Raw genomic sequence first — 24,921 nt, forward strand, 5'->3', positions numbered from 1 at the left:
CCTCAGGAAGCCCACAAGCAGGCCTTGAAGACTATCACCCTCTTCTGCTCTGCTAGCCATCAACAGATCTATTGACCACGAATTTGTCTAATGATCTTTTCAGGCCATCTAAGTGGCCAATGTCACATCCTGTGGCAGCAAATTCCATCAACTCATTGTGCATTGGATCGAGAATTTGTTTCGTGCATGTGTACATGTGTTTAACTTTGGTTGAACTGTACCCACTATTACCATCCCCGCACCCAGATAAACAGATGCAACCATTGTAAAGCGAGCTCTGAAGTGTTAATTAAAATGCTTCTAATTCTAATCAGCACTACCATCAGGTGATAAGACAATAATCATTTGTCTGTTTGCAGCTAGATAAGCCTGAAGCCATAAGTGATTAAATCAGACTTCTTATTTTTAAATAGCTGTAAATCAAAATACTATTTATGTAGAACAATCTTTCAATCACAGGGTTGGGGAAGGCATTAGCCTACATTCCAAGGAGAGCTGGTCTTGTGGTAGCAAGCATGACTTGTCCCCTTTGCTAAGCAGGTTCCATCCTGGTTTGCATTTGAATGGGAGACTACATATGTGAGCACTGTAAGACATTCCCCTTAGGGATAGAGTCAATCTGGGAAGATAATCTAGGTTCCAAGTTCCCTCCCTGGCATCTCCAGGGTAGGGCTGAGAGAGATTCCTGACTACAACCTTGGAGAAGCTGCTGCCAGTCTGTGAAGACAATACTGAGCTAGATGGACCAATGGTCTGACATGGTATATGTCAGCTTCCTATGTTCCTATGTAAGATGGGATGGGGATTCCCAGAACCCCAAGGGTGCGGCAGGCAATAGAAGAAAAGGGAGTTTCCTGATAACCTTGCAAGGTGTATAAAAGAACAGCATGAAAATGTATTGGGAATGCCAGGCAAGCCCAATTAGCGGTTAGATTACCAAGCACCAAGCAGTCTCATATATCTGTTGAGGACAGGCATATTTAATAGGTTTCTCTTATGCTTCAGACAACACCACCCATCAAGGACAGGTGGAAATGGTTCTGAACCTAATTTATGGCTCTGTCTCTCAGCCCCTGCATTCTACCACTAAATTCTCTGGTGGCTAAGAGACAGGAGGCAGGTTCACATATCTCACTGAACCTACTTGCAAAGTTGGTCACAGTCCTGTCGGAACCCATGCCAAGACAAGAACCTGAGGTTCACTTGGGGCCTCAAACCAAGATGTGTAAGTGAGATTTGATGCTGGCTTGCCAAATTAAGAGCTGCTTGCCTTGAGGTGCATGCTTTGTCTGAACTTACACTTTTCATGAACCTCTGTTTTGTTCCAGGCTGGGCAGCCTCTTTTGCAATCCAGACCAATGGCTGCAAGGGAGATGATGTAAGGAAGGCTTGCCAGTCAAAGGGCAGCATGAGACAGGCTGGGATAGCATCCAGGGCCTTTCTGGGAGGTCCAGCTAAGCGATGCACCTCTGACTCAACTCAGCTACTTCTAACAAACAGAGATATGTAACAATCTGCAGTGCCAACTTCAAGTTCCCTTCATATTTCAGGCTCAGGGAACCTCAGATTCCCCCTTATGTGTGAACCCAGCCAGAGTAATGAGTTAGGTTCAAAATTCACATCTGCTGTAAACTCCCAAGGTGGCTTTAGACAAGACGCTTTCTCTCGCAACCTCAGCTGCCTATCTGCCATGTGGGGATAGTCCTGGGGAACTTTGTAGGATTGTTGTAGGGATTACAAGATAACGTAGAGGAAGTGCATTGACCAAAACCAAACAGGGTGTGGTTCTGACTAATACTAACAGCTCAATAGAAAAAGTCAGTGCAAGAGCAATTTTTAAGGAGATAAAAATATATATACAATTTATTATTAATATAAGGACTGGGTGTTGATATATACTGTTATTGTGTGTATGTGTGTGTTTGTGTGTGTGTATAGAAGCAAAATAGTAATAGTACTGAGGCTTTTTAGCTTTGGTGCTGAAGAAGACTTTTGAGGATACCATAGACAGCCACGAAAACAAACAAATGGATCATAGAACAAATCAAGCCAGAATTTTCACTTGAGGCACAAATGACCAGGCTCAAAGTATCATACTTTGGACACATTATGCGAAAACCCAGCTCCCTTGAGAAGTCCATAATGCTGGGAAAAGTTGAAGGAAAGAGAAGAAAAGGATGACCAGCAGCAAGGTGGATGGAGTCAATCGCCACAGCAGTGAATGCACCACTGACAGACCTTAAAGGCCAAGTTGAAGACAGATCATCCTGGAGAGAATCTATCTATGTGGTCACTAAAAGTCGACTCCGACTTGACGGCACTTAATCAATCAATCAGTCAATCAATCAATCAATCAATGTAGATAGACAGATAGATAGACAGACAGACAGATAGATCATACACCCAAGACTTCCTATGGTTGAGCATTGTAAAAAAATGCATTGCATTGTAGGCTACAGACCGCAGACTGGGCACTGTTTTGAAGGTGCTTTTATACCATTTTAATTTTCTCATTGATAGCCTCTGTGAAACTCCAGAATTGCTAAGAGCACTACCTGACATGTCCCACAGTGTAACACAGGCAATGCAGACTGCCTCTGCCACTGCAGGGCTATAAATCACCCAGCAACACTGATGTGCAAGAGGTCAGTACCAGTACTGCTGACTCTTACGCAATCAGAAGTTGCACACTACCTCCATTGGGAACCATGGGCAGAGGCGTATCTAGGGAAAATAGCGCCTAGGGCAAGCACTGCAATTGCACCCCCTGTCCAAACATCTGACACCCATCTTTCAGATAACGTTACCATTATATCAGCTGAAAAATACAAGTCTGAAGGTCACATACAAGTCACATATCTGAATATGTGTACAGTGACTTAGATTATATTACATTAAAAAAAAACACTGTAGTCCCTTCGGGTGGGGGCCTTCCTAAAGGCCGTTGGGGGGGGTCTGCAAAGGTTCCCCATCCCCCACTGGCCTCTAGGGCCTCACACATGGACCATTTGAGCATGTGCGGTGGCCATTTAAAAAAATATTTTTAAAAGAAAAATGGCCGCTGAAAACAAAATGGCCACCGCTCATGCTCAAATGGCCTCTGTGAGTCCTGGCATGGCCTAGAGCCTCACAGAGGTGACTTGAGCATGCATGGTGGCCATTTTGTTTTTGGCAGCCATTTTTTAATTTTTAAAAATGGCGGCCCCCTTCAAGTGGCGCCCAGGGCACATGCCCTGCCTGCCCCACCCTAGATACGCCCCTGACCATGGGAGCAGCACGCAATGTGCGATTGTGTGAGAATCAGCAGTACCAGTACTACCCTCTTGCACATCAGTGTTTCTGGGTGGTATACCTGCAGTGGTATAGGCAGGTCTGCATGGCCCATGTTACACTGAAGGACATGTAACCCACTGTTTGAAAACCATTGTCCATATTTCTTTTGGGGGGATGTGTGTTTGTGTGCATTACAGACAGAGTTCTGAATCTGTACATTTTCTGAGTGTTCAGATGATTGTTATACATTGGATAGTGGCCCAAGGAACTTTTTTTTTCTTGTGTAAGTAGCATTTACAAAAAGATTTCCAGTTGAGACAGTGTATTAAAAATTGTGCAATGGCGTGGAGATCTGTCCAATGACTCTTTTGTGCTGTTGTCCTAAGTACAAGCCTGTTTATAATTTACCGCTGACGCTGTTTTCTAATTCAAATCTAAATCCTTGAGTGCCAGAGACAAATGCAGGCGTCAACATGCTATTTAGTTTTTGAGTTAACTGACAAAACAAACTCTGCTAAGTATTTTGCCAAGTTGCGGTGCTTCTTACGTATGTCTTTGTTTGCATTGAGAAATCGCAACCCTGGGAAAGGAACCTAGCAAAGAGCCAATTCATTGCCTTTCAGATTATATTCATAACTTTTATTTTATATATGTGCAATCTGTGTACAGTGCACACAAATCGTTGTTCTGTATGCATGTATGGTGTTCACACATTATGTTCAGTGCATGTACAGCAGTACACAATGAAGTCATTCACACAACCAGCTCTATCCCAGTAGGAGAGGTGTAGCCCAGGTAGGGCTGGTTGTGAGAGGCACCAAGTTCGTTCCCAATCCCTGCACTCCTTCCCCAGGTAGCTTGGGTTTCAAACCCGGGCTAAAAGCGAGGTAGGAGGGAGTGCGTGCATCTGCTTCCTCACCCCCGGGTCATGTGGAAGCTCGGGTAGCTGGTAGCTTCTCCTGGGCTTCCAACAGGCATAGCTTCCATAGAGTTGGGGGAAAGGAGAGGCCATGCACTACAGAACTCCCCCAAAGCACTGTGCTGTTCCTTGTGTGGTGATACCGGAGGAGGCAGCTTGGTTTTCCCACTTCCCCTCACCAATCCGGGATCGCTCATGCACCGGTAGTGTGGGCGTGTGAATTGCAGTGGCAATGGCAGACTTGGGTCATCCGGGCGAAGCGAGATAGGTGTTTGCCTTGCCCCCAGTCATTCTGATTTTGGGGTTTTAAGGTCATTGTGAGAATGACCTTAACAACTCACATGCAAACTAAGGAAGTTCACTTTTATAGTGAACACATGTACAGTCATTGGGTGGGGGAAAACCATGTGCATGTGTATTGATGCCTTTACACATGCACAGTGTCATGTGTGGACTGAGAGCTCTTAACTGTGCTAACCGCGATAAAAATACTGAAATTAGCTAGCTTTGTTGTGGTAAGCTTCATTAAAAGGATGAAACTGCAGTGGAATTGGGTCATTGGACCCCTGGGGTTTGGGTGAGGGCTGTAATCTGCATTCTGTTTTAAAAAGAAAAGAAAAGAAAATTGAAACAGTATATGTCACCTTGTCTGCTGGAATTATGTCACTATGGCTTATACACTGCGTACTGAAAGTGAGACTAGGTTTTATAATATTCCTCTAAGCAAGGTCTCCATATACTTTGGCTAGATGTACAGTTGAACTACATGCTGTCACACCAGCTTTTGTACCAGAGCTTTGGTTATTCAAAGGAAGAATCAATGCAACTGGACAAACCAGAATTTGTTACAAAGTTATACAATATAAGGCCATGCACACAAGTAGCCAAACCCAGGCTAGGGTAGCCCAGACTGGTTTTGCCCTGGTGAGCAGCCCGAGTGCATCCTTAACCCCAGTGCCAGGGTAGTGGGTATGCTTTGGCTGCACACAGCCTGAGCATACACAGAGTCGAATGCCTAGAGGAATCCACCAATGCACACTACACCCACTGTGTGGTGCATTTTGGGATTTCTGGAGGCCAGGACCCATTGTCCCAGCCTCCAGAGATCTGCACTGCCAGGAGCAGCAAGGATCGTGTGGGCACACAGCAGTGCGCTCAAAGGAGACTCAATCGTCATCTGTGGGGGAGGTGAGGTAGGTATGAATAGGCTCTATATCTACTAGACTGTAGATCACAAAACATTTCATTTGAGAAACTTTGTTGATCTCAGCTCTGACTGTAAAGCACAGACGCAGACATTCTCTACAGGTTTGTGATATTTCAAACTTAGCATGACAAAACAACTACATTTGGATGACATTTTTAAATATTGGGGGGCAAATGACATCTTCAGTCTCATGAACAAAGTGGATATGCTCAGGAATGGTGTGCTGTTCATGTAGCTTTAATACTACAACACATAATGCGGTAGAACTGCACATGAACAAAGAACTGGGGTCATAAGAATGTAAGGACAGCCCTGCTGGATCAGGCTCAAGGCCTATCAGGTTCAGCATCCTGTTTCACACAGTAGCCCACTAGATGCCTCAGGGTAGCCCACAGGCAAGAGGTGAGGGCATGCTGATATTTAGAGCCATCTTGCCTCTGAGGCTGGAGGTGGCCTAAAGCCACCAGACTAGTAGCCATTCTTAGACCTGTCCTCCATGAATTTGTCCAAGCCTCTTTTAAAGCTGTACAGACTAGTGGCCATCACCACATCCCATGGCAGAGAATTCCATAGATTAATTACATGTTGTGTGAAAAAGAACTTCCTTTTGTTGGTCCAAAATTTCCTGGTATTCCGTTTCATGGGATGATCATCTCTGGTTCTAGTGTTGTGAGAGAGGGAGAATTTTTTTCCTCTGTCCTCTCTACTCCATGCATAATGTTATACACCTCTATCATGCCTCCCTGTAGTTGCTTTTCCAGACTAAAAAGCCCCGGATGCTGTAGCCTTGCCTTATAAGGAAGGTGCCCCAGCCCCTGATCATCTTGGTTGCCCTTTTCTGCACCTTTTTCAGTTCTACATTCCTCTTCTTAAGATACAGTGACCCGAATTGCATGCAGTACTCCAGATGTGGTCGCACCATAGGTTCGTATAAGGGCATTATAATATTAGCATTCTTATTTTCAATCCCCTTCTTAATGATCCCTAGCATGGAATTGGTCTTTTTCATAGCTGCTGTGCATTGAACCACATTCAACCAGCTGTCCACCATGACCCAAAGATCTCTCTCCTGGTCAGTCACCAACAGCTCAGACCTCATCAGTGTATATGTGAAGTTTTTGTCCTAATATGCATCATTTTACACTTGCTTACACTGAACCGCATTTTGCCATTTAGTCACCCACTCACCCAGTTTGGAGAGATCCTTTTGGAGCTCCTCACAATCTGCTTTGGATTTCACTACCCTAAATAGTTTAGTGTCATCTGCAAACTTGGTCACTTTTCTGCTTACCCCAACTTCTAGATCATTTATGAACAAGTTAAAGAGCACCGGTCCCAGTACAGATCCCTGGGGGGGACCCCACTTCTTCTTACTTCCCTCCATTGTGAAAACTGTCCATTTATACCTACCCTCTGTTTCCTGTCCTTCAACCAGTTACCAATCCATACATGAACCTGCCCCTTTATCTCATGACTGCTAAGAGTAGGGATGTGCTTGAAATGTGATTCGGCATGTGAGCACAACCCCTTTAAAACCAAAGCCTTACACAGCCCCTAATAAGGAGGAGAGCAGATCCATACCTGCTCCTCTGCTCGCCGCCACTTCCATAATTATGGCACACACACCCAGCTATGATTGCATGCCAGTGGGGCATCTCCCAGCTGCTCCTTCATGATGCCGGCATGCACATTGCTGCCATGCATGCTTATCACACAACCATGCTGACCACGCAATCATAGATAGGGGGAGTGCTGCAATTATGGAAGTGGTGGCACGTGGAGAAGGAGCAGGTATGGACCTGCTCTCCTCCATTCTAGAGGGGCTATGTAAGCCCTTGGTTTTAAAGGGATTGTGCTGTCATTCAGACGCCAAATCATGTTTCAAGCACATCCCTACTCAAGTGCCTTTGGTGGAGAACTTTGTCAAATCTTTTTTGGAAGTCCATGTATACTATATCAGCTGGATCCATCTTTATCTACATCTGTGTTGATGCTCTCAAAGAAATCCAAAAGGTTAGTAAAGCAAGACTTGCCCTTGCAGAAGTCATGCTGGCTCTCCTTCAGAAAGGGCTGTTCTTCTATATGTTAAACAATTTTGTCCTTAAGTATGCTTTCCATCAATTTACTTGGCACAGAAGTTAAGCTAGTTTCCTGGATCCACCCTGGATCCCCTTTTGAAAATTGGAGTTACCTTAGCTCCTTCCCAGCCCTACAGAGCCTGATTGTTGGGACAAGTTACATATTTTTGCTAGCAGATCCTCAATTTCACATTTGTTTTCCTTCAGAACCCTTGGGTGGATGCCATCTGTCCCTAGCAATTTGTTAATTTTTAGTTTGTCAAGACAGTTTAGAACATCCTCTCTCATCACCTCAAATCAGTCCAGTTCTCCAGCCTCCAGACCTGAGAAGCTCAGTTCTGGAGCGGGTATATGGTCAGTATCCTCTGCCGTGAAGACAGATGCAAAGAACTCATTCAGCTTCTCTGCAATCTCCTTATTCTTCTTAGTAATCCCGTTCACACCCTCATCATCTAAGGGGCCAACTGCCTCCCTGGCAGGTTTTCTGTTTCTGATATAATTAAATAAGTTTTTTGTTATTCCCCTTGACACTTCTAGTTACTGTAAATGCTCCTCCAACTCACTTTTTCCCATCCCTTATTTTCTGCTTGCATTTCCTTTGCCAGAGTTTATGTTCCTTCCTGTTCTCTTCATTTGGGCAGGACTTCCATTTTCTGAAGGAAGTCTTCTTCTTTTTTATAGCTTCCCTGACTCTACCTGTTGGCCATGCTGGCAACCTCCTGAACTTGTTGTTACCTTGATCTTTGAGTTCAAATGACTGCTGATCAAGAGTGCACACAGCTCTCCTACCCAGTTATGAGAATGAGCCATCTCCTGGAACACCTAGATGAAAATTACTCTAGAGACCTGAAAAAGACAAGAGTCTCTTAAGACACATCCAATACTTTAGCCAAAAAAAAAGTGTCACATTCACTTGTATTTTGGGTTATGAACTCAGCTTGTGGTTATCTCTTTCCTCAAATGGCTCAGTTTTCCTTCTGTAATTTAATACCTACCTCCAAGCTTTGGCCTACTTTTAAAATTTAGACCAAGGCTTATTTATTTATTTACCAGGTTGCCTGAGGCCTCAGAGGTGTTACAATCTAGAAATAACCCGCATGGTTCCTTTAAGAAAGTCCATCCATTCATTTTAATTACATTTTCAGCCCTGGTTATTGTCCTTGTGCCTGCAAAGAATATTTCCAGCCATAAAACCCCATCATCTGCCACAATTATGGATAACCAGAGTGTGTCTGCAGGGCAGAAATGCCACAGTGAAAGATTGTACCGCAATTCACTACAGAATTTATAACTTTCCTTGGGGCTAAACTGTCAACCTGATCATAGTGCCCCGACAAAAGCTCTAGCAAAGCAAATGCAGATGCACAGTTGCTCTCTCACTCTTTTAAAGGTCCAGCTTCTTCAGAGATGTTAAGGTACATTTACAACAAATACAACACCACAGAAATTGAGTATTACTCTTTCTATTTATGATTAATACAGTGCCAACTATATTACATGACGCTTTACAGAGTAATGTAAGCAAAATAAATCAATGAAAGAATGAATTAGTATCTGCCCCAAGGAGATTCCAATCTACATTTCAACAGTCTTTGAAACAGAACTGCAGCTAGGTAATTTTGGACCCTGGACCGAATGAGCTTATGCCCCCCCTCCCCGCAAGATAAGCATCCTCTCTGTATATGCACATTTATCCCCAATCCCACAGGTCTGGGTCAAAGTGCATTGGGGGGGGGAAGGGGACCATGCAACCCTCAAAGGATCCATACATCTTCTTGAGCAGTCATCACAAAGCAACAGATCTGATGGGGTTTTCCAATTTTTCAAATTTCAGATTAATGAAAAGGGCAGATTCCTTCACATGGGGGTGGCATGATGGTCTTGAGGAGGAGGCTTCAGTTCCAGATGTTTTTGTCATTTTCTGCCATGAAACAGGTCACCTGTAGTACATTTTAGAAGTATTTTTTTTAGAAAATTCAAAAAATATTTTAAAACCAGATTAATCTACTTCCAAATCAACACAGAGAGCCCTGCTAACCAGTTCTGAGCCCAATTTCAGAACTATAGGCCAAGCCATTCCAGAAATATAAAAGGGACATGATATTTTATGAAGGCAGTGGGCAGATTCCTCAACATGGGGGTGGAATGATGGTCCAAGGAGGGGATTGAATTTCAGGAGTTTTTGTGATTTTCTGAAATGAAACAAGCCACTTATAGGACTTTTTGAAGCTTTTTAAACATTCAAAAAATTATTAAAAATCAACAGAGCAACTGCTTTACTTCAAAATCAATATCTGTGCCAAATTTCTATATCTGTGCCAAATTTCAGAGTTCTAGGCCAATCCATTCCAGAAATATAACAGGATTCCTCTTTTCCCTTGGGAAAAATCATGGGGTCCTCTAGGAGATTGGGCACATGGACCTGGGCCCTCAGGTCCATGCCTAACAGTTCCCCTGCTTGGAAACAACAGGTGGAGAGAAGAGAAGGAAGAAGCAAGAGAAAGAAAGGATCCGTGTGTGCAGATGTGGTCACACTTTCTTAGGCCTTGTTGTATAGTCGGGGTGAGTTGGGTGGCTTGCCTTGCCCAGATATTCCCAAAAGCGCTGAACGGTTTGACGTGCATAATTTGTTTGGCCTAGTTTTGCTTTACTAATACTCAATCTCTTTATTTCAGTCAGTGACCAGCATGAGGTTAAAACAAATGTAAAAGAGAAGACAATCAAACTTCTGTTGCAAACGTAACACCAAATAAATTTTAAAAAGTCCTCCTCAGCATAAATCAAGGTACTGAAGATACTACTAAAATAATTGGAGATAAAAGAGGCAGCAGTATTTCCTACTTATGAGGCTATTACACACAAATCAAAACTCAACCAGTTGCCTTCTCGACTCCTAAATCTGGGAGGGGTTAAACAATTCAGGAGCTCTGGAAAATATTGACATTAGATTTACTGCTGATATACAGGTGATACCAGTACCTGCGTGCCCACCTGTAGCTAGCCACATTATGGCTACAAGTTGCTCTGGCCTTAAATCCATCGCCTATTTTCCCATTATTAAGCTCTTCCGCAAGCGGAGGGCTGCACTACAAAATTTGGCTACCTGTCTGGTGGCGCAGGAATTACTTCCTTCCAACAGCCTGTCAGTCATCTGAGGAAAATCAAGACCTGGGCATTTAGCTATCAAAGGGTAAATGAGATTCCGGCTCAGGTCTCTATAGAACAAACATTCCAATAGCACATGGGTAACTGTTTCCACTTGCTTTACTAATATATTTCACATATCTTGATTTTAAATGTATCCAAACTGCAGTTTTACCATATTGATTTTCAGAGAATCATGGAGGGAAAGCTTAAGGAGAATTCCTCAATTTTATTGGAGACTGGAGAGGGAAATGAAAAACATTTTTGGGGGAAGAAAAATATGCTATTGGGGAAGTTCAATAAAATGTGTGTGTGTGTGTGTGTGTGTGTGTGTGTGTGTGTGTGTGTCCTCAAATAGACCTCTTTCATAGAGTTGGGGGTCTTGTAGGCCATCTAGTCCAGCCTTCCTGCTTGATGCAGGAAACACAGAGCAGGAAATCCAGAGTCCAACAGGAAATCCTAGTCCAACCCTCCTGCTTGATGCAGGAAATCCAGAGCTGCAGCATCCATCCACAACAGGTGACTGTCCAGCCTCTGCTTGCAGACCTTCAGCAGGGGAGCGCCCAACATTCCTCTAGGTAATTAGTTGCATGGTTGAATCACTCTTACTGTTAAAAGGTTGCTGCTAATGTTCAACCAAAATCTGCCCTCCAATCACTTAAGTTCATTTGAAAACTTAACTTAAGCCCTTTAGATCTAGTCCTACCCTATACTTTGGTTGCTGTTCTGGACTTGCTTAATTTTTTTGAGAAGGGCCATTCACATGACCATAATTAGGGTAGGAGAAGCCTCGTGCTCTAATTTGGGAGCTGTGCATGCTCTCGTTTGCTGATTGTCAGGTAAAACGATGGTTGGAGGGGTCATCTGTGAATGTTTGCTAAGCAGCAGCTGGGTTGGAGGGCTTTTCTTCCTACCTTATTCAGCAGCTGAGTACAGCTACTGGGTAGGAGGGATCCCTCTGACCAAGCTGCTTCTTAGCAAACAATCACGGATGGCATCTCTGACCTTGGTTTGAACTCACACATGATCATGGGAACTGCCCCAGAAGGTTAGAAACCTAAACAAAGAACTTGGAGGTCTGCAAGGAATTGCAGGAGTGGCAGGCAAGAAACAGATGTGGGATTCCTTTCATATTGTGCACCTACTGAGCTCTGGAGCTAAACAAGCAGCTTCCTGCTCACCTAGCCCTAAACCTTAGCAGTCCAGCACCATTGCCCTCTTCTGCAGACTGATGAGCTTCAGGAAGCTGCTCATCTTGCCCCAGTTCATGAGAAGCCTTTAAAAAAAAAGAAAAAGAAATGAGGAGGCTTTTTTTTTTAAACTGCCCTTACTTAGGATACTTTATGCTGTTAGGGAATCTGAAAGAGTCCTTGGGGGGTGATTAATCAGGATCAGAGGAAGGGTTTTTCCTCTGATCCTAATGAATCCCCCCACCAGGAACCTTTTAGCTTCAAAGGATTCAGGGAACTTAAAAGCTTACAACATCCTGAGCAAGGGGCAGAGGTGCAGGTAGGTAATTTTGGAGCCTGGACATAATGGGCTAATGGGGTCCCCTTTTACAAGATAAGCATCTTCTTCATCTACATATACATAGGTGCACACACACACACACACACACACACACACACACACACACACACACACACACACACGATCTGGCTAATTTCACGCCCACTTGGATGTGCACATTTAGACATTATGAAAGCACCTGCAGAATAAACAAAGTTTAGCAAGCAAGGTCTCAGAGGACAGTTGTTTCCTGCTTTTCCACCAGCTACATAGTCTTTAGAGCACAAATCATTAAATAAGCAGATAACAATAAAAATCAATGATGTATATAGTCATGCTAGCCTGCCATAAGCAATATTTTTTAATTCCCTCCCATATTTAGCCCCTTGCTATGCGGTTATCCAAATCTGAAATGATTATCATACCATTATATCATACTACATGCACCATTAATATTGCAGTCCCCAATTTTTTGTGAAAACAGAAGTTTTTAACATCATTGTCCCCGCCATTGTTCCTGCCAGCAGTGACAAACACAGATTCCAGCCTGCCAAAACATGTTCAGGGAAAGGTGGGAACATTTTTTTTGTATTTTTAGAAAAAATTCTGAATAAGATGCTTCCCACTGACCTGCACATACCACATTTTGCATGGACAGAACTTCCACTTGTTGCAGAGTGATTACTTATATTTTCTAAGTAATTGCACAGGAGGCTTGGCTTTAGTTGCAGGAAACAAAGAGCTTGAACATTCATTCATTCATTCATTCATTCATTCATTCATCATATTTTTATACCACCTGATATGTGGATCTCTAGGTGGTGTTATTTAAACACTAACAAACATAACGGTGGCCCAGTTCGGATGTACATGTTCACTGGAGATAAGCATAGCCGAGGTTTCAATGCTTAACTCCAAGTTGTGCTGCAGACGTTCATGGCAGCTTCCTATGTTCCTATGTTAGGCAGTGGGGTGGGGAGAAACGCATCAGCAGCAGCAATGGAGACCTGTGAATCTTCTTCCATCCCTGTGCCCAGCCCCAGCAGCTAGTATGCAGCCTTCCTGCTGTGGCTGCTGCTGCTACTACCATCACATTTCTTCCGCTCTCACCCACATTTCTTCCCCTCCCTGTTTCTGTCCCCACCCCGCTGACTGGGATGGTTCCTGCTGCCGCCACTGTGTATCTTCCCCCACCCCACCCCACCGCCCACACCTGCCCAAGCAGCAACATTTCCTCCCACAGGCACAGGTGTAGGACACCCTGGAGTGGAAGAAGGAGCTGTCAACCGAGCTGCTCGCTCGCCCCAGCCCCGCCCGATGTGATGGGAGGAGATTGGGTGGGCTGGGGTTTTGCTCCAGGCTGGCTGCAGCGTGCTCACTACCCAACACTGAGAACAGTCACACTGGGCTGTCTGACACAGCAGCGGCGGCAAGGGCTGGGGGAGGGAGGGGAACATGATTTGGGGGCCTCTGGGGCTGCAAGAGACTAAGGGGGACCAGACGTTTGCCGCAATGTCTGGGGGAATGGAAGTTCCGGTGGGCTAGGAGGGATTAGTTCTAAGATACTATAAGCTGTTTGGCACTTAAGCAAACCAATTCCCTATTCCAGTTTTTCTTTCTTTCCCCCACTGTCCTAAACATCCTGCAGCTCCGGGGCACTTTCCAGATTAAGTCCTACAACAGTGTCACAACCTATCTGCTAAGTGTGCTTCTGTACTTCCTGTGTCGTGACACCACCGTCCCTGCCTTGTCAGCAGGGTGCCGTTCTCATTTTGGATGCCTTGTTTCGGATTTTATCACTCTGATTTAGTACTATAATGTTGTATGTCCACTGCAAAAAAAAAAGTAGCTGTATTTTCCTGTTGTAGGGAAATTTCCCCGTTGTAGATTTTGGATATTGTTTTCAATTCGATCCTGCCAAGCCAAAACATTTTACCACAGTTGTAACAGGTAGAAAGTGACCAGGGCAGTTTCCAGACTACACGCTGCAAAGGTTTTGCAACGTGTCTACTAAGTGTGCTTCTGTACTGCCTGCGTTCTGACACCACTGTCAGTAAGGGGCTGTCCATATTACTGATGCCCTATTTCAGGTTTTATTTTTGCCAAATCTCTCATAATCACATGTTGCTCTCCCCCCCCTCCCTCTCTCTCCCCCCCTCCCCATCCTCTCTCTCTCTCTCCAAAAGGGATGTAAGCAAGCCCCTCAGTGCTCAGAGATAGCCAAGCACACAAAAAGAGCCACTAGGAACAAACTCAACTCTTTCAGACAACATTCAAATTATGTAGGGGTCTGTTTCTCAATCGTAGCTGTGATCTTTAACTTAATCACTAGCGTGACATTGAGGGTGGCCTGTGGCTACTAGCCTCTGCCCACCTCCCTGGCTTCCCGGCCCCTACTCAGTTGTGGACTGACCACTTCTTGGCCCACTGCAGTCTAATGAAGCATAACACTGGGTGGTGATGTCATTAGATCACTTTGTTGCCAGTAGAGGGAGGCAAGCTGGTGACTAGGAGTCTGCGACTGAGTGGGGGCCACAGAGAGAGGGAGGCAGGTGGGCGTTGGACTGCGGATGCGGGCAGGGATGGAGGTGGGTGGGTGGCCAATGTGCTTTGCCCATGGTTGTGCAGTGGTAAATCCAGTGGTAAATCCTGAATATTATTATACTGATATAGATCGCTCTGTTTTAGATGAATGGGATTTGCCCCTGTGAGACTGCAGTCCTGACCTTTCACTGGGGGGGGGGTAATTAGAGGTTTCTCCCAAAGGTTCCCCAGGGCGTTTCCTGATTACCCGCTCAACAGCGGTAAAATGCTTCAGCATTAGGCAGAGTGCATTGAAACCGTAAATAAAGGCTGTTGCGCAAAGTCACCATCAGGGGGAGCAGTCTTGCGAAAACTCCACAACAGGGATATACCGCGATTTATTTGCTTCACACATGTGACCTTATAGTCTTGGAACGTGGCAATAAAATCTGAAAGTAATGCATTGGAAATGTGAATGGCACCTTGCTGTCAGCGCCGGGACTGTGGTGTCACAACACAGAAAATACGGAAGCACACGTTGCAGATCCATAGTGACACTGCGGTAAGGGTTAATCTGGAAAGCACCAGATCATGTATTTCTCACAAGAACAGCAGATCTAACCTGATTGCCACCAACTGGGGCTTGGCCCCAGAGAGAACAACACTCTTATATCTTGGCACCATCAACATTTGACTTTCGCTCTGATTCATCCAACCTCAAACCCAGACCAAAGCCAGATACAGCCATTACCTTTTGCCCATCTCCTTCCAAATCTCATTCCATCTGAATTACAGCCGAGACAAAAATTAAAGTAATAAGAAGAGGATAATTTTGCCTCTAATCTGATGTTCCTCAAGCATGTTTGAAGTTTGTTTGCTACAATTAGAAGGTTCACATGCTTCAATCTTTCCCCCCACCCAGTGAAACATGGGCAGGAAGTGGTTGCAACATTTCATATCCTGGACACCTTTCAATAAAAAAGCAGTTTAGTAACCTTACTTGGGGCCTTCATTTCTTCCCAAAGTGTAGCAAAAAAGACTGGAAGGAGCTTTCTTTAGAACTGCCTCAGAGGCCTGTAATAAATCCATTGCTCTCAACAACAATTCAAGGGTTTTGGAACTGGAATTGAACAGTGAAAAAATATATATATATCAGGGAATCAAACCATTAACAAATTAAGTTCACATCCAGTTCAGGTTTATCAGTAGTTGTTTTTATTTTTTTTAAACTCTCTGGTTCAATTATGCTTCAAACACCAAGGACATTTCTAGATGGGGTGTTTCGTTTGGGACTGTGACACTTGATTCACCCACTCGTTAAGGGGGTTCACATCAGGGATGCAGCAGATCCCCCTGACCTGCGGCTATTACCAGCAACAAGCTGGGGAGGGGGGGGGGGAAGAGTGGCCGCGCTGAGTGTGGTAGTTGCTCTAAGGGGAGCCGCCTCTGCGCTCGTAGTGTGGGGCATCCTGGGATGTGAGGGGGCGAAATGCTCCCAGTATCCGCTTGGACTACTGCAATGCACTCTATGTGGGGCTTCTGTTAAAAGGTCTGCTTGGAAGCTTCAGCTGGTCCAAAACGCTTCCACAAGAATACTCGTGGGCGCAAGTCACTTTGCAAGAATCACAGCCATCCTGCGGCAGCTTCTTTGGTTACCTGTCCGCTTCCGGGCTACATTCAAGGTGCTGGTCTTGACCTTTAAAGTTCTACGTGGCTTGGGGCCCGGGTACCTCTTGGACTGCATCCGCCCATCTGAAGCTGCCAGGGCCCTTTGCTCATAATCTCAGGCCCTGTTCATGGCCCTGCCACTAACAGAGATCTGGTTGGCGAGTACTAGAGAAAGGGCCTTTTCAGTTGTGGCCCCTTGGCTTTGGTATGCCCTCCCAGAAGAGCTTCCATGAGCCATGCTCCCATCCTCAGTGGTTTCTTTTTTAAAAAAAGACTAAAACCACATGTTTTTTAAAAGGTTTTTAAATGTTTCACCTGTTGTTTATATCTGGTAGGCTATTTAGTGTTTATAATTCTTATTTTTTAGCTTTTAAAATAATTTTTAAAGGGAAACTTTATAAACTGTAATTTTGATTGTGGTTTTAGCTTGGGATTTTAACTTCTTTTACTTAATTTGGTTAATTTTATTAGTCTGATTTTACATTGTAACTATTTTATAAATGTTGTGAGCCACCCCAGGCAGTATTGTGGGATATAAATATTTTAAATAAATAGCTAACTAGCTAGCTAGTCACCTTAAGTGGTGCAGTGGGGAAATGCTTGATTAACAAGCAGAAGGTTGCTGGTTCGAATCCCCACTGGTACTAGATCAGGCAGCAGCGATATAGGAAGATGCTGAAAGGCATCATCTCATACTGCATGGGAGGAAGCAATGGTAAACCCCTTCTGTATTCTATCAAAAGAAAACCACAGGGCTCTGTGGGCACCAGGAGTCAAAATCAACTTGACAGTACACTTTACCTTCAGGTAGCTAGCTAGCTAGCTAGATAAAATCAGCTCCTGCAATCACCACAGCACACCCAGCTGTGGCCATGAGGTTGTGTGGGTGTGCAGCACGGCAGACTAGCATACTCCTGCCTTACTTAAGGAGAGGAGAGCTGGTCTTGTGATAGCAAGCATGACTTGTCCCCATAGCTAAGCAGGGTCTGCCCTGGTTGCATATGAATGGGAGACATATGAATGTGTGAGCACTGCAAGATATTCCCCTCAGGGGATGAAGCCGCACTGGGATGAGCAGAAGGTTCCAAGTTCCCTCTCTGGCTTCTCCAAGATAGGGCTGAGAGAGATTCCTGCCTGTAACCTTGGAGAAGCCGCTGCCAGTCTGTGAAGACAATACTGAGCTAGATAGACCAATGGTCTGACTCAGTATATGGCAGCTTCCTATGTTCCTATGTTCCTACTCGCAGCACAGCCAGCATTGGCCATAAGGTTGTGTGAAAGACCTCACTACCCGACATTGCATCCTGGCCTCCAGGTATCCCACAATGCACCACATGCTCTAGGCACCCATCTCTGTGTCTGTGCCTCCTCGGGCACAGGATCCTCCTCAGGCCACACAATCGCATAGCATGGAATAAGGGATCGCTTGCTTCCTCAACCTCCACTAGGAGCCGGGCTCGGCTGCTGTGCGTAATGGGTAGCCCAACATTCCATAAACATCCCAAACCTTCAATTATGTATTTCTGCCCGGAATGTCACACATCATTATTATACTGGAACCAAGTATTTGGTGCCATCTTCCAAGTGTGGGGCCATGCAAATCCCTAGTAAATTAGGTTTTTATCATCTCTGAAGGTTTAATGAGAAATGGTAGGTTTCATGTCGGAGTTAAGGATTTATTTTTTTTAATATGAAGCACATAGTTGATTTGTATCTTTGCAGCGTCTCTTAAAAAGAAAAGAGAAGCCAGCAACTATCACATCAAAATAGTCCCTCCTAGCAAAAAAAGCCCAATTATGTAATTAAGCAGCCAAGCCAAAGAATGAGGAGACGCCAAGCTGTGTTCATTTTTGCCTCCTCTGTATCCAACCTAAAGCTGCTGAGTTAAATGCTAAGCTGGTTAAAGCAGAGGCTGACACTGGCCCTTACAGGCAGCACCCTGACAAGATGACACAGATCTTGAAGGGATTGCAAATACTTCAGAGGATGGAGTAAATATGCAATGTTGGCTTACTGAAATGGGATAACCACCATAATAAGACATTCAGTAAGATCAAGATCAAGAGCTAGTCTCACTAAATAATGATATTTATTATCTAAAAAAATATGTTTTTATAAATTGCTAAGTACTCATCAAAAACACTTGGAAAAATAAAGTCTGATAATCTGGTTCACACATGTGTAATATGAAATCACAGGTAACAATAAGGCTTCCTGATCAAGTCCCAAAATATATTATTGTAGATCCTTAAGTTTTTGGTAGGGAAAGCCAGACACACTTCGACTCTTTTCAACATTTCTGGGTCTTCATCAGTGGCTTCCTAACTTCTCATACATTTCTGTGGCTCCATTTATCCCTCTTGAGGAGCGGATTCTTACTCAAATTTCCCCAAGTGGGAGCTGCTGTTACTAGAAAAATAAATATCCTGCCAGTCTGTTTTTAGTAAGAAGCTGATTAATATTTAACATTTAATATTAAATAGTTAATATTTTTAAGGATATTTTTAATATTATTATGAACTGCCCTGAGCTGTTTTGGATGGGCAGTATATAAATGTTCACTAATAAATAAAATTACTACTACTGCTACTTACTACGATTAACAAGAATATCTAGTAAAAGCTCTCCTCGATGGATAAATGGATCCTTCTCGTAAATGTATGAGAAATTGGGAAGCCAATGATGAAGACCCATCAGTTAATTTTTTTTTAGATAAAATGCCATTTGTTTGTGCATGATACTCCTGATCTTTTTTTGTTCTATGAATGGTACAGAATATAATTTTAACAGAATGTGGGTGTGTCAAAGTCAAACTATCCTAAGATGCCCAAAACCCCAGGGCTGGCCCAGACTAAGGCTGCACTTCTATGTAGCCTTAATTAAAAGTAAAGCCGCCTGGGTCTTACTTCCAAGTAAGCATGCATAGGAAGATGAATCAGGCTACATGGGTGTATTTACACCACAGACTTCAACCATCTATGATTTTTGCAGGAAAGCCTTCTCCAGGCATTTATTCCGGGAATGAAGCCTGGGGTGGCAGCAAGTGGCAGAACTCTGACACACATGTGTTCATACTAAGTGAAAGGGCTCCCTTCATGCATTCTTAGGATTGCGTGTAGATCAGGAGGCAGAACCTGCATTCTGCCCCCACCAACCCCCAGACATGTAGACACACATCCAGGATTCCACAATGAACAACGGAAAAGGGCTGGAGTCCTACTGTTGCTTTTTCTCCTCAGGAATTCTGAAAGGAAGTCTAGGTTTCGATGTAAACTGCCTAGAGATGTTTATAATAGGTGGCATACTCAGAGGCATCCTGCCTTTGAGGCTGGAGGTGGCCCACAGCCCTCTGACTATTAGCCGTTGATAGACCTCTCCTCCATGAAGTTATCCAAACCCTTCTTAAAGCCATCCAGGTTGTTGGCTGGTTATTTTATCAGTGTTGCCATGCTGTGTTGCTTGGGCAAAATCTACCAGTGTAACACGCTCCTAAGCAAGGGGATGGGGCCATAGCTCAGTGGAAGAGCATCTGCTTGCTTGCATGCAGAAGGTTCCAAGTTCCCTCCCTGGCATCCCCAGATACGGCTGGGAGAGACTCCTGCCTGCAGCCCTGGAGAAGCTGTTGGCAGTCTTAGGGATGTGCACAGAACCAGGCAGGGGTGGTTCGAAGGTGTGTGTGAGGGTGCATCTTTAAGGGTGGGGGAGGGCGCACTTACCCCTCCCTCCGCTCCCCCTCCCGCCAGTGCTCCATTTTCTTAAAGTCCATCGGGGTGTCAGTGTACCTCCTTGCTGCCCCATTGCCCCCTTTACCAGCAGTTACCAGAAGTATCCGACATGCCTGTGCATGCCAGTCTCGGGTGCGTGCCTGTCACACCCGTCATGTGCGCCCACAATGTGCACACCCGTACCTGGCACTCTCAGGCATATTGGATACTTCTGGTTACTTCCAGCAAAGGGAGCAATGGGGCAGCAGGGAGGTACAGTGCCGCCCTGATGGACTTTCAGAAAATGGAGCACTGGTAGGGGGGAAAGCGGAGGGAGGGGTAAGTGCACCCTCCCCCACCCTTAAAGATGCACCTCCACCTTTGAACTGGCGGAACAGTCCATCGTTCGAACCGGTTCCATGCACATTCTTAGCCAATCTGGGTAGACAACACTGAACTAGATCCACCAATGGTCTGAACTAGATCCACCAATGGTCTGATTGACAGACCATATGGCAGCTTCCTATGTTCCTATTTTCCTAAGCTTTCCCAGCAATACCGATGAAAAGGGCCCAGGGCTACCTCTCAGTAATTTGCTGCTTTGCTGCCCTCCTGCTCCAGTTCTGGGATCCTGCTATAGTCTCTCAGGCCTTCTGCAGCTTCTTCGTCACTCACCTTCAGGGGCATAGCTAGGGAACAGGGGGGCTGTGTTTGCCCCTCTCCCCAGTGACACCTCACAGTGAGGTAGATAATGAAGAAAATAGGGAGGGGGGGATCTGGGGGGGAGCATCTGGAGCTCAAGGGCTCGGGTTCTTTGAACTCATCAGCTCAATTATAGCTACGCCCCTGCTCTCCTTCTCTCATTTTCCCTTTGTCCCTGCAAGCAGTACACTCGGCAAACAGTGAGCCACACCAAGCTCAGATTGTCACCCTGGCCAACTGCCTGACTCACCCACCCCTAAGACCAGTCCTGACTAGGGGGATCTCTGAAAGGATTCTTGCCAGCTTCACCAAACCGTCTCCTCAGGGAACCCTGGGAACTATAATTCTGAAAGGGGGTCTAGGTTGATCCCTGACAGGGGATGCTCACCAGCTTCGCCAAACTACAGTTCCCAGGATTCTTTAGGAGAAGCTGTGGCAATTTAACGGTTATAAAATGAATACATGTTTGTAGGGTAAATGATATGTTGTAAGATTTTACTGTGTGTTTCCTGCGTGTTGTTACTACATTTTTAGACTTGTACTCCTGCCGAACAGTCTTTCTCCACAGAAGCATCATTTTCACTTCAGTGAGATCACTGTGGGAGTGAGATTCAATTTAGCAGCAGTAAATCTATCCACATGGTTTTGTCTCCATGCTTTCATCTTTAAAATCAGACAATAAAACCACCTGCAAACTTCTTTGCTTGTATTAAGATAGCAATTTATGAACAGATTACCTCGTGCTAGTTTAACCATTCCTTTTACTCTGGTCTTTACTGCTCATACCATGTGCAATTTAAGATATGTTTTTCAAAGGTGTCAAATTAGTTGCACAGCCAAAATTTAACACAAATCTCAGCTCTTTGTGCACATGCTTTCTTGATCTTTGATCCGTATTTCTGTACTTGCCTGGATGTGTTAAGAATAACATGTAGGGCTGCCTCTTATGGGGAAAACAACAACCAGCCATTGCAGGGTATAAGCCCATCTCTTAATGGCGGACTTAATGTTAGGGGTATGCATGAACCAAAAATCATAGTTCAGCTTAGATTCAAATAGAATTTGAATTAGAATAGAATTTGAGCCAAACCACATGCTGCTGAACTGGTTCAGTCAAAGCGACTGTCCAGTCTGGTCCATTTGACCGAAATGGTTTAGCAGCTAATACTTTTATTTATTGATTTGATTTGTATACCACCCTTCCAAAATGGCTCAGGGCAGTTTACAATTAAAAACAAACCACTAAAACAATAAAGAGCTAAAACAAAAATTAAAAACAATATAACAACAATTAACAATTTAAAAACATTTTAAAACAAGAATTAAACAATTGCAGTAATTGTTTAATTAAACCCCAAACCAGGTTAAAATATTACAACTGATTTAAAAACCCTGGAAAGCCAGGACAAACAAATACGTTTTAAGGGTTCTCCTGAAGGTGAAGGGGAATCTGGTGAGGAATCCATCTGGTGAGGAATCCAGTGAGGAGTCTGGTGAGGATTCTCCATTACAAGTAAAGGGTCCTGTGAAGGGGCAGTGGAGCAGCAGCAAGAGAGGTACTTAAAGGGTCTGCTTACTGCCAAATGCCCCCCCCCCCCACCGGCTCAGCCCATAGCCTAAGTGCACTTGATCTTCTCTCCTTTACCAAGCCACCCTCGTTCATCACGAAACCATTGGTGCACACTCCTACTCAATGTAATGAGAAGTTTGGCCCAGGCAAATAAATGTGTCCAGGCCCCAGTGGTGAGCCACTGATGTAGAGTTTTGAGTGCCCGCAGCTGAGAAGTGCAGATCCCTGTCTTTAATTTGAGTTGTGCAGGCTGCTCATTCGCCTGGGCAGATGGCACTATAAATATATCATAAAAACAGAGAGTGGCAAAACCATTAGAATCATAAAGTTGTGATGGAACTTGGAGGTCCTCCAGTCTAGCTCCTGCTCCGATAGAAGGCTGTCCAGCATGTTAGAGAACTCAGGAAGGGAGCTGTCTTTATCCGCCCCAGCTACAGCAGAAGTGCACAGGTAAGGGCGCACTGCTAATCCATATTGTCTGGAGACATGGAGTTAAAGTTAAAGATGTAGCCGCTGACATTCTAAACCTCAAAAGGAAGTGATGGATTTAGGAAATCCATCAGGGAGATAGAGAAGAGCTACCATGCCTTATTGCTAGCTACATACAGAATGAGAGAAGAAGTAGTCCCTCTCTCCAGGTGGGAGAATGAAACCTGAGACTATCAGCCTAACAAAGGGGAATCAGAGTAGAGAAAAAATGGTCAGAGGTGGAATGCCCTTACTGTCTATTTCTGCCCCTAACGCCCTTAGTGGTGAATAGAGTTGCTGGTGCTCAGAGTCAATGCCATCAGGGCACTTTCCAGGCTAGCTGCTCAACAGCAGCAAAATGCCTCCATTCAGGCAAGTTGCATTCGAAACGTAAACAGCAGGGGGAGCAGTCTCGCGGAAACTAACAACCCGAAGAAACAGCAACTTTTTCATGCCAAATATACAATGTTCTAGCTCTATATTGCAGCGATCAAATTTGAAACAAGGCATTGGAAATGTATGGCACCCTGCTGTCCGCATAGGGACTGCGGTGGAAGCACACTTCTTAGATACGATGTGACCCCGTTGCAGGGTCTAATCTGGAAAGTGCCCAGGGGCTGCATCTCCAACACAGCATCTGTTTGAAAAGCTTTGTCGAAGAGCCCACTGCAAGAGGCAAATTGTTCCACTTTTGAAAAACTCTTCCTGCAGAGGTGTGCAAGTGTCTGTGTTTTTGCATGAATGACTGTGCAGGCATACAGATCCATGATTCGTGTACAGGGTCCACAGATTGCAGATGTGTACAGCATAGTAACCTGGTTCACATGCAGTGTTCAACACCCATGCAGTCTGTGTACAGTGTATGCGTGTACAGATTGGTATGCACATACAGTGATTCACATATTGAGGTTGTTCTGAGAACTTCACGCCGCCACTGGCGAGGTCTGTGGGGAAGGCAGGAGCATCGTCATCTTTGCCTTTGCCACACCATGCACCCACACAAGCAGCTGGGAGCGGGAGGCTTGGCACGTCTGCTCTTTCCCCCGAGCTCACTGCCAGAAATTGTGGCAGTCCAGGCAGAAGCCTTTTTACCCAGGGACCATCATTCACACGATCTCCCAAAATGAGCCACAGGTAAAACTCTGGATAAAATGAACCTTGGTAGAACTCTGGATTAAAATGTCAGGCTACCCTCTTCTGTAGCAGCTGGGAGTCCTCTGCTCCCAGTACTCCATATGCTTGAGAACAGACTCCTTATGTTGAACACCGGAACCACAGTACAATTCTGATCTGTACAGTGCATTTGAGGGACCTGGTCCCAAGTTCACTTTTTAAAGGACATGCATTCACACACCAACATGTACATGTGTGACGCATTGAACTTATGTATAATGTAAAGCTGGAATACAGATATTGAGTGAATAGCCCTTAGATTTCAAACCCAGTACAGTGGTCCCTTGACTTACGTAGTTAATCCGTTCCGAACGGACGTTCGTAAGTCGAAATTTTCGTAGGTTGAAAAGCGCACCCACGGAGGTCTGGAAACACTTGTAAGTCGAGGAAACCTCATCTAAAAATTCGTAAGTCGAGGAAGCCAAATCTAAACCGCCAACTACTTCCGGTCTTTTTTGGTGTTCGTAAGTCGAAAACGTTGGTTGTCGAGTAGTTCGTAGGTCGAGGGACTACTGTATTGGGGTCAATTGTGCATGGCAAAACAGCAGTTCAGCTGCTTCATCATGGTCTTAAACTCTCCTCATAATCTGTACTCTCAACAGCACCAGTGTGGCTGCATGAATTGGCCCTGAACCCTACTGTACCATTCCGTATAAAACCACAACAAAGAAGCAACTCCCAGGAGTGTTATATTGTTCTGTGCCAAAGGCAGAGAAAAGGAAGAAAGAAAGAAGATGCCCCATTACTGGAAATAGCTGGGAGGTCATTTTTTTAAAAAACAAACAAACACAAAAACAACATAATTCCTTGTAGTTATTGAATCAAAGCCCAAGCTTTGGGGCATGGCAACTCCTCCACTTCTACCCTGATACCACAGGGAAAGAGATGCTTTCTAAGAAATTACTTTGCATGAAGGGCGAATTCTAAAGGTTAACATTTGGAACAGTATGAATGGTGGGCCAGAGTGCATACTCTCATCCTTG

General features: G+C 44.7%; 1 long non-coding RNA gene across 1 annotated transcript in view; it reads right to left on the minus strand.

The window, feature by feature from the left end:
* Window positions 1–9,283: 9,283 nt before the first annotated feature.
* The window catches only part of LOC128322806 (uncharacterized), a 38,453-nt gene continuing 22,815 nt past the window's right edge, over window positions 9,284–24,921 (minus strand). Inside the window, exon 3 of the long non-coding RNA XR_008306008.1 lies at window positions 9,284–9,417. This is a non-coding gene — a long non-coding RNA (uncharacterized LOC128322806). The remainder of the gene's footprint in view (window positions 9,418–24,921) is intronic.

This window comes from Hemicordylus capensis, chromosome 4, assembly GCF_027244095.1.
Source record: "Hemicordylus capensis ecotype Gifberg chromosome 4, rHemCap1.1.pri, whole genome shotgun sequence".
Taxonomy (NCBI): domain Eukaryota; kingdom Metazoa; phylum Chordata; class Lepidosauria; order Squamata; family Cordylidae; genus Hemicordylus; species Hemicordylus capensis.